Source organism: Triticum dicoccoides, chromosome 7B (assembly GCF_002162155.2).
Source record: "Triticum dicoccoides isolate Atlit2015 ecotype Zavitan chromosome 7B, WEW_v2.0, whole genome shotgun sequence".
Lineage (NCBI taxonomy): Eukaryota > Viridiplantae > Streptophyta > Magnoliopsida > Poales > Poaceae > Triticum > Triticum dicoccoides.
This window is the reverse complement of record NC_041393.1, coordinates 9,243,380-9,254,197: the sequence shown is the minus strand read 5'-3', so window position 1 is coordinate 9,254,197 and position 10,818 is coordinate 9,243,380. Positions and strand designations below refer to the sequence as shown.

General features: G+C 44.1%; 1 pseudogene; it reads left to right on the top strand.

The window, feature by feature from the left end:
- Window positions 1-8,118: 8,118 nt before the first annotated feature.
- LOC119338504 lies at window positions 8,119-10,466 on the top strand (annotated as a pseudogene).
- The last annotated feature ends 352 nt before the right edge of the window (window positions 10,467-10,818 follow it).

The window sequence follows — 10,818 nt, the reverse complement described above, 5'->3', positions numbered from 1 at the left end:
AGGGGGAGGGGGCGTTATAGGTTACTATCAAATAGCCTATACACCCATAATAGGATTCTCGTACACGCGACTTGCCACCTTGAACATGCGGGGCGCAACATTCCTACCGCCCTGGCCAGCTCGCATATGGGCTCGGGTAATCGGTGTCGTTTCACGTTGTGCATGTTGACCAGCCTGCTGGCTTGCAATTTTCCTTCCATAGAATTTGGATCGGATGTGCCACATAGCTAAGGTATAAGCCCTAGTGCCAGTTTTTTGCGAAAGAAGCCCTAGTGTCAGTTCATCTAAACTATTTTCTGTCATAGTTTCTATATTCTAGTTTCCCAAATTTCATGTTACAAAGAGAGTGAGTAGTATTAAAATATTACTGTGCATATATATCAATTGGAAATTACGTTGATTGAGTCTAAGTCTAACCATGTAAAATATTTACTATGGCTAGATAATGGAAAGTAGATGATTACAGTCCATTTTTTACATACATGTGGGCTATATCTACTTAAGTTTTTTTTTGCGGGGTATATCTACTTAAGTTAGCAGAATTAAAAAGTTATGTATACAATACATCTATAACTAAAGAACAATAGGGATCTATTACTATTTCGTCGAATTATTTACTTTGCAAATGGGTGTGGCACGTAATATTTACCCGCGGGTATTTTCTTACCCGGCCGGATATGGGTATGAAAACAAATTGGCACCCTGGTTAGAGAAGAACATACAACTGAAACAAAATTAGGAAATTACAAATACAAGTAAATAATCTATACCTCTATATCTATACCTATATTAATTTGTGACTCCCTAGAAATTAGCATGTTAATCAGATTTTATGAACCGTTAATTTGGTGGGACTGTATTTTAACGGGGTAGATCCAATTGTAAAATCCTGGGCCAGAAAAAGAGTCCATGCGTTCTACTCCTAAAAAAAAAGAGTCCATGCGTTCTATTCCACCCTTGAATGCTCCTCCCCACACGCATCTCCTTTCTCCTATATTTCTTTTCAACGGCGGCGTGTTAGATCCAGCAGCAAACCTAATTGCACAAGCTCATGGCGGATAGGCCTTGGCCTCTCTCTCTTTCTCCTCTCTCTCTCCCTCTCTCTCCCTCCGTCCCTTCCCTCTCTTTCTCTCTCTGAATAGAAGGAGCAGTTGACGTGGCTGAAGGACTATGAATATCTTGCTATCTCATGCCTTCAAAAGTAAGATCGTTCGGGTAAATTTAATTATAGCCAGGTCTTCCTCTCGGTGCCCTAGCTCCTATGATATGATCCGGCTGGCAAAACCTGAAGTTTGCACCAAGTTCAGAGTAATGTCAGGTTTCTTGCTTTCTTACAGATCTCTTTTGTGTTGTCTCTAATGTTATAGTTTAATTAGATAGAACCATGGAGATGGAAAAATTGTTAATAGATGACGTGATTGATTACTTGAAAACATGCTACCACACATGCATATTGCAGATCACTGTACGTTGAAATTCTAAAACGTGATCTGTTTTGATGCTTTAAAGTAGTTCTCCTCTAGCTTGCTGCTGTTATTCAATGTAGTACTCTACAAAAATATCCATGGCAACTGAAAATTTCAGTCTGAGGTAAAATAAAGTTGGACGCAGGTGTTCAGCCTTCTTGCTTTCATGTGGACTCAAGTGTGAAGAATGAGGAACTGAACATGCATGATAGAGGATGTTGGATAGGCATATTCTTTAAGTTGTCCTATGCTGTTTATTGCCCACCCTTAATTTGCTTGGCCTGATTATATTTTTCATATGCAACTCCATGGTCGATGTTAGCATAATCTTGATTAGTTGCCAGCTAGGTTTAGATTTCCATTGTTATTTTATTAGTCTGGCGTAATAGTCTGGCTAGGATTAGTACTTTCCTATGTATATGTTTTGCTAAGTTGTGTCATAATTGGGCTAGGTGGTGTCCGGCAAGGTATTGCACTTTGGCCCTGTAGTTGTGTTAGTAGCACAGGTTGTCTCTAGGTTGGATTATAGTTCTGTACGAGCAGGTTTAGGCTGAGTTGGGTAGGATATTCACTGGTCTGGGTCGTTGCATGTATATGTGTAGCAGGTCCTCAGTTTTGTAATAGTGGGATTTGAGAAGAAATAAGGAAAAAAAAAGGGAAGCAAAACACGTGGTTTTGCGAAAGTTTTCATGTGAGCCTGTTCATTGGTTTTGATGTAATCGCACCGTAGGAAATTCCAATACTTGAGTTCCATATAGTTGGTTTGAACAAGTTGCCTAATATTGTTTCTCATAGATAAATACAGGTGAGAAAAGTGATGGAGATTTCACATGACATTCTAAATGATATAAAACATAAGTACCAGCTAAAACATATGCATCTTGTATACGGTGTCATAGTGCCTTTTGAAGATATAAAATTCTACTAAACCTAATTTTATTTTTGATTTAGTTGGACCAATGTTTGGTGGTATACAGTGGCATAGTTTTTCCTGACTGGGCATGACTTTTGCTGCAACTTTCCAATGCACGAAACCAATAATGTTGATACAGTCTTCAGATGGTGTATAGCTTAATATGTTAAAAACATGTGTGATGTTACAATTAGTATCTCCTCGATGAAACAATCAAACCCACAGTTTAATCTATCATGTTTTCACTTTTTTCAGCTTTGGTTCTCTGAATAATAGTAGTCTGCTGAAGAATGGTGGTCTGCTAACCTATATATTTGTTCATTCTCAAAAACTTCAGTGCACTTGCAAGTGGTAACCAATGATACTATAGCATTGTGAGCTGTTGGTATTGCTGAAAGCAAACGTATACCAAGATGCTTCAATTTCTCAAGCCTATAGGTATATGCTGAACTCAATTTTTTTTGGTGTGACCCACATTATACCCTCTCAAACTAGACAAATTATGTAACTATTATTGTTTGGAGCATGGTTATTCGATCAAGGAAACAAGTTTCATATTTTTATCACAGATTTCAGATCTCTTCTTTTTTGTCTCGGTTTTTCATATTTCATACCTTATCATGACACTTTTTCTTCTATCACCAGTCTCCATATTGATACTCTCCCATCTTCGTGATCTCTGACACGTAGCATAAAAAATCCACTTCTATTGATAATATCAGCATCTCCCTTGATCTGAAGGACCTCTAAAATCTAAATCCACAATTATTCAATGCAGCAAATGACATTGTCCATCGAGGAACCAGTGATGCTCATGGTACGAGTAAAGAAAAGGTTATCTTTCAATCCAGTTCGCTTTTGGTATGTTTTATACTTGGACTGTGCTTCTGACGTCTATCTTATATATCTGCATTTTATTGCTCACGTTCTATGTTAGGCCTGATTTGATGGGTTTTATAAGAATTCCGACGTATTCGTTTTCTTTTTCAGGTTCAAAACATAATATGCAATTGATTTTATTTTATCCAAAGATTCTAATTTCATTCAGGTATGTTCTCTTTGTTTTGTGTAATTTCTATGAAGGATGACCAGTAAATTGTTTCCCAGGCTAGCTTGATTGTTGGGCACATGTTATTATCTGCAAGACAGAAAATGCTTATGTTCCATGCAATAGACTTTGGAGGCACACATTTTTGACCTTATCCACAAAAGCCACTAGATCATGAAATTGACGAGATTCTAATTTACCTTTTCCTGAATGCCTGAGGCTGAATTAGAACAAAACTATGGCAACCCCTCCATGCAAAATAGGCCCATGCATGAATCATATATCTCATAAGATCACCGTGTTGCCCAACTTTACACTGCCTAATACATCGGAGGTTAGAGTTGTCTATCTTCTCTCGAGTTGTTTTTCTAATTATTAGGGTGCTGGATTTTGCATTGTCAATAAGTAACAATCGGACATGACATCAGTCCATATGCACTATAACTTTTGTATGCTAATCTACCCTCAAAATATGATGAGTGTATGCTTGCTATAGAGAGTGGATGGATATGTTAAGCATGCTTTGTAGCATAATCAGATTATTTGCCCAGTAACCAAATATGAAAAGTACCCCATGGTAGTCAAACACAATACAGCTCGGGTACCCCAAGTAGATGCAGCCGACCTCCAAGTTGCCAAGTTATAAAGGTTAATCTTACATACAATCAACAGAACTAAACATGTACGTAAGAGTAATGTACATTCAAGAAAGTTATCTACTTATTTTTACAATGTTTTTTTTTGGAAAGTGATCGGGATAATTTTTTTTGTTAATGCCATGTCTATACTGGAATTACCGAATTCACGGAGTTTACAGCATACTCAGCAAAGCCTAGAAACAACTCAACATTGTGTTTGCCGATTTCTGTTCTCGATCGGCAAACAACACTCGGCTGGACGGACATGAACAATCATTAACTTTACGGAGTTCTTATTGTCAGTCACTCGACAAACATTTAAATAGCCATTTGCCGAGTTTCAAATAAATGAAAACTCGCCAAACTAACACGTTAGGAATCATATGCATGTTAATTCATGGGAAACTCATATATAGGGTGGCAGATGATGGACATGCGAGATGTGTGCCAGTTTACTTGGTTTGATAAATACGATTGTAGGTAAGTATGGTATCTGTATTTCGGTAAATACAGCATGCATGTATAATTTTTTTTGGTTTCATTATATATAGAATTATGTCAGGAATGTTTTTCTATATACCATATTAGCCAAGTTCATGTGAATGCAAAATAGAGACGAAACAGGTTACCTCTCTCTATATGTTAATGTATGAGTACTTAACTTTCAGGAAACCACATGATTATTTTCTCTATGCATGACTTTATTATATAAGTTGGTGACCAGGATTTTATCTTTTTATGAGAATTTATTGGAACAATATAAAAAGTAATAAAAATGGTTTCTGATGCGTGCATCTATTAATGTTTTTCCGTTCATTCTGTGGGCGGAATAGATGTTAAGTGAATGAACAATAAGAATATTTTATTTTCTATGTGTTAAAGGCATTATATACCAAGATTAGAGCTGATAAAAAAATTGATTATTTTCTGTACGTAGAGAACATTTGGGTATATGCGATCATACCATGTTCTATTATTTTAAGTATTAAATTTTAACAATGATAAGATTTGAATATTAAACATATATGGTCATAGGACAAGATGGATCTGTTCCAATATAAATATGAAAATTATTGATTTCCTTACTCCCAGTAGATAAAATATAGTCTCAAAACATTATCCAATTGTAGGTTACAAAACTAGGCCGTGCGAATACACGGGTTGGCGGCTACTATACTAAAAGACTAAGAATATACATCTGTTCAAACGTTTTCAGTCCCTATGTGTACTTCCATAAATAACTAGCCCGTGCAACACGGGTTGATGACTAGTTTTCAACTTTTCATTAATTGAGATTAGGTTTATATACACATCAATTGTGTACGAGAGGCTTAGTCTAGCGCCAACTAATCCAGCATGCCATCTCCTATGCAGTGGGTTTCTTCGTTAGATCATGGCTGTTTGTCACAAAAAGGTAAGATCATGATTGTTTGCCAAAGAAAAAGCAAGATCATGGCTTGCTACATTTCGGTCACTATGGACTTCAACTCAAGTTAGTCTTATCATTTCGGTCAGCTTCGTAGTTGACTATATATCTCTCCCCGCAGGTTTGAATTACATGGTTATAGTCCAATGCATATCTTTAACCATAAATTTATATTACGTTTTTTCAAAAGAAATATTTATATTAAGATAGTCATTTTTGAAATAAATCTATAAATATGAATTTCACAAATCCAATCAAACTATTTTTTTTAAATATTGGTGGTCAAAATTTTAGAAGTTTGATGGAAACTATATGTACATAAAAACCGCTGGGGGATTATAGTCTATGACACGCATTTGCACATATAGTTAGTGTAAGCCGACCCAGTATAACAGTATACAAGGATTGATAATAACCTTAACGGGTTTGCTATTTCTCAGACTGACCGAGAAATTGCTATTTCTAAGTTAGGCTGCGCCATAGTCACTCCGTAAGGAGGAACATGCGATTGTATAGATTTAGGATTTGCAAAATGGTGATTAGGCTTACGTCCACATCAACTAAGTACGAGGAGGCTTCGAAAGAAAATCGAAGTACGAGAGGACTATCAGACTAGCACCAATTAATCCAGCACGCGGTCGTCCTCCTATGCACTCGCCCCCGTACTCCAAAGAATCAAAGGGGCTAGCGTCAGATCTGACATGGTAACAACCTAAGAGCAACTCCAGCCGCGCCCCCAACAAAGCCCCCGGACGATTTTCCGGCCGCCGGCGTCAAAAAATCGGCCCAGTCGTGCCTCCAGGGGGCGTTTTTCGCCGGCTCGGGCCGAAATTGGCGCCGGCGGACCCAACTCGAACCCGGCGCGCTGGGGGCGCTCGGGAGCGCCGGGCGAATATTTTTTGGCGCGAAAGCGCCATGGGCCAGCCGCGTCAGCGACTCGACTTGCTTCTCGCCGCTTTGTCGTCCTCGTCGCCTCGTTTCCCGCGGCAAATCAATGCCAAAGCTGCGCGCGCTGCCGCGCCGGTCAGCCTCCATTGATGCCTCACGGGCGGCGCAGTGAAGGCCGGGCGACGCGCGTCCCCTCGCCCGCCATGCCTCCCGCCACGCGTAACGCGCCGGCCAAGCCTACCGCGCGGCGCCTCCACCTATATAAGCCGAGAGCAGCGCGCCGGAGACATGCACGAACACTTCACCGCCGACGCGCCCACTTCTTCCCCTTCTCCTCTCGCCGTCTCCAGCTCAGAAGGATGGCCGAGCGCTTCCCAGACGACGGCGCGGCGGCGAATGGTTTCGGGCGCCGCCATCTGCACGAGGACGAGGCTCGCCTCCTCTTCGAGGCCGAGTACCCGGCCCCGCCGGACATGCGAGTGCCCGGGGCGTGGCGGATCAGCGCCGGCGGCGTGCCGGCGCCACCACCACCAACCAGGGCGGCGTGGCGTGCGGAGATCGCACGCATCCGCGCGTCCCTGCCGCGAGCGGCGAGGGAAGGCCCGCGGTACACCCCCGACCTCCCGCTCTGGGAGCCCTACTTCTGCCGCCGACACGCCGAGCAGCTCGAGGCGACGAACGGCGTCGTGCCCTCCGGCAGGCTCAACTCCAAGGGTCGGCGCCAGTGGTGGGGCGTGCCCGGCCGCACGCTGGAGGCCGTCCTCGAGTACATCGAGGGCGGCAACACGCCGCGCCTCGAGTACCCCGCTCCCCCGACCTTCTCACGCCGCCGTGGGAGCTCTTGGACGCCGAGGCGTATGGAGCGGCCCGGCGCGTCCTCCTCCTCCGGCCGCTCGTCGGGCTCTCCCTGCCTCCGCCCTGTCAAGCCGGAGCCCCAGGACACGCCGGTCAGCGCGCGCACCCGCAGCTCCAGCGTCCGCATCGGCGACTCCACCCCCCCAATCCGGCCGCTTCGTCCTCGTCGAGCTCAAGCCGGAGCCCAGCCTCCCCGCGGAGTACGAGGAGATAGCCCGGCGCGGCTTCTCCGACGAGGACGCCCTGCAGTGGGCGCGGGACGACTACCTCCGCGACGAGATGGTCCGGCAGCGCCAGGCCCTGGAGGAGATCGAAGCCCGCAAGCGCGGGCGCGAGGACGAGCATGGCGTCGTCATCCTCGACAGCGACGACGACGAGGACACCCCCGGATCGTCCAACCCGCCGCGCCAACCGGGGAAGGGATGCAGCAGGGACGGCGGCGGTGGAGGCGGCGGCAACGACAACGACGACGACGGCGGCGGCGACTACACGAAGTTCTACAGCCTCCTCGGCATGTAGAACTGCGAGGGCGGGCGGCGGGCGGCGGGGAGCGGCGAGGAGCGGCGATGGAGACGGCGAGTGGCGGCCCCTAGTAGTTTTTTTCTTCTTTTTTACAAAATATGTTTAAGTTTGAACGAACTCGCCGAAGTTTGCAATGAATTTGCGCCGTGTTTAAATTTTTTAAAATACCGTGGGCGCCGCGACTGGGGGGCATCACGCCCCCAGCGCGCGGGTTAGCGCCGGTGCGCCCCCAGGGGGCGATTTTTAGCCCTTCCTGGGGGCCAACGGCTGGAGTTGATCTAACAAATAACAACCTCACCGTACGCGTCCATCGCATATAAATACAGGCACAGCTTAGCAAGACGTTCACAATAAAAATACTCATGGAGCTGGCTCACGTAGTGCTAGGCTTTGCTGCTCTTACCATGATGCTGGTGATTTCCAGATATTACGCCATGGCACTATGGCATCTGGTGTGGAGGCCCTACGCCGTGACCCGATCGCTAGGACGACAGGGCATTCGAGGGCCACCGTATACATTCGCCGTCGGGTCCCTGGGGGAGTGCAAGCGGATGATTGTTGCTGGGAGAGCAAAGCCTCTCCACGCCGGCTGCCACGACTACACCTCCCTCGTGCAACCTTTCTTCCAGAAATGCACTTCTGACTATGGTAAATATGCAAGGAAGAACTTTTCTTCACGATCATTTTGTGTCTCAATGACTCCGCCTAGATGTATCCTCAACTAATTTGCTCAAGCCGATCTTGTTTAGGAAAAACATTTCTGTTTTGGCTCGGACCAATACCGTCAATCTGTTCTACTGACATCGAGCTAGTCAAAGAAGTGCTCGCAGACAGGACAAACTTATTCCAAAAGGACTACCTCAACCCTAGTTTGGAAGTATTTTTTGGCAAAGGGCTTGTGCTTGCAAACGGAGACGACTGGAGAAGACAGCGCAAAGTTGTCCACCCAGTTTTCAAGCAAGAGAAGCTCAAGGTTAATTTCCTATTTCTCGAAAATGGATGTATCTAGAACTAAAATACATCTAGATACATCCATTTCTACGACAAGTAATTCCGAACAGAGGGAGTATTTCATAAGCGACTCAGATATTGCTATTTTTAAGTCACCTTTAAGCTATAAGAACCATTATTTGACCCAGACGTCAGATTAAATGCAAATCCAAAATTACGCGCAAAAACAGGCAAATGCAAAATCATGAGAATAGCTTGATCGAACGGCCATCACAATTAAATGAGAAATAACTATTTCTATGTTGACTATATATACAATAGTTAACTACTCCCTCTGTAAACTAATATAAGAGTGTTTAGATCACTGTTTTAGTATTCTAAACGATCTTATATTAATTTACGGAGGGAGTACTTTTTTTTATCATATTAGTCTAATGAATCTAAAGAAATTTTCATATACACAGTCCGTGTCCGCTCTAGCGTCCAAGGGTGCACAGAAGATGATGGAGGAATGGTCCGCCAAGATACAAATGAGCAACACATATAAAACCAAGATAGACATGAGAAGTTACTCGGAAAAGTTGGCCCTAGGAGTCATTGAAGGTGTGATCTTTGGCCAGAAAACAAAGGAATCTGGTGAGGTGTTTGTTGCTCTTAAGGAGCTCGAGAAGCTTGCGGTACAAGCACTTTTAGCACCCCCTATACCTGGGTTCAGGTAACAAACCTTGATTTTGAACACGTAAACCAACTTCATCCAGAGAGCTAGATCACCGGACCGATAGGTAAGCCCGATAAGATTATCTCAAAGAAATTCTTTTGCTAGATACCTGCCTACTCATCGTAACCGTTGAACATGGAAACTCGACAAGTTGGTGACAAGCAAGATCATGCATGTCATGGAGACGCGGTTTCGAAACAATGCTGCCCACCGAGAAGACCTGCTTGGGCTTATGATTCAGGCCCGCAGGTCGGGTGCCAACACACTGAGCAACGAAGAAATCGTCGGGGAATGCAAGACTTTCTTTGCCGCAGGGACAATTACCAGCACAACCCTCCTTGCCTGGACAATGTTCCTGATCAGCATCTACCCACAGTGGCAGGCGAAGATCAGGGAGGAAGTCCTCCGTGAATGCCATGAAGAGGAACAAGGTGAGGTATTGAGCATCAACATTCTCGGGAAACTGAAGCTGGTACGTATACCCAATTACACATCCGTGTATATATAATTATATATATAGTTCATGTTTTTCAATATCACTATATAAAGCTAACAACTTAATTTCTTGTCATCCTTGTGTAGCTTAATATGGTTCTCCCTGAGACACTAAGGCTCTATAATCCTATACCGTTCATGACAAGAAGGGTCGCCTCTGATACCATCTTGTAAAGCATCAAGGTCCTGAAAGGAACCGTGATAACCATTCCTATCGCAATGTCGCATAGGGACAAGGAGGTCTGGGGGTCTGACTCCGACGAGTTCAATCCCATGAGGTTCGAGAATGGCGTCTCGAGGGCCGCCAAATATGCAAACTCGTTACTCGCCTTCTCATCCTGCCCAAGAATCTGCAGTGGGCAGAACATGGCCATGATCGAGGTGCAGACAGTGATGGCAATGATCCTGAGAAGGTTCTCCTCTCTCTCCCCAAGTTACATTCACAAGCCCACAAACTTGATAGCTCTCAAACCTAAGTTTGGGCTTCCTGTCATCGTGAGGAACCTGCTGGATGGGCATGATGATTCAAGTGGAGTTGGTGCTTAATTGTTTGTTGCCTAAGGCAATCCGTGCACGCACCCGTATATTGTACCTTGTTTTTCCTAATATACTTTTGTTTTCCATCAGCTAGTGCTAGATGCACATGAACTCATGGCACATGTGTGGGGCATGTGCATTGTCCTCAGATTCGGACATAAGTGTGTGCTTTCATGTTGTGAAATGCGCAAGGTGTAAGATTTAATAAAACTCATTGTTGAAATACGCAAGCCAAGTGCCGAAAAGTTTATAATGGTATGGCCAAGAGCACAAATCTTTATCTTTATCTTGACCTAATAATAAAGAAAATTGGGTTTCTGGTCTTCCGCCATGGCATTTTGTAGAGAAGTCCCTCTGTTTC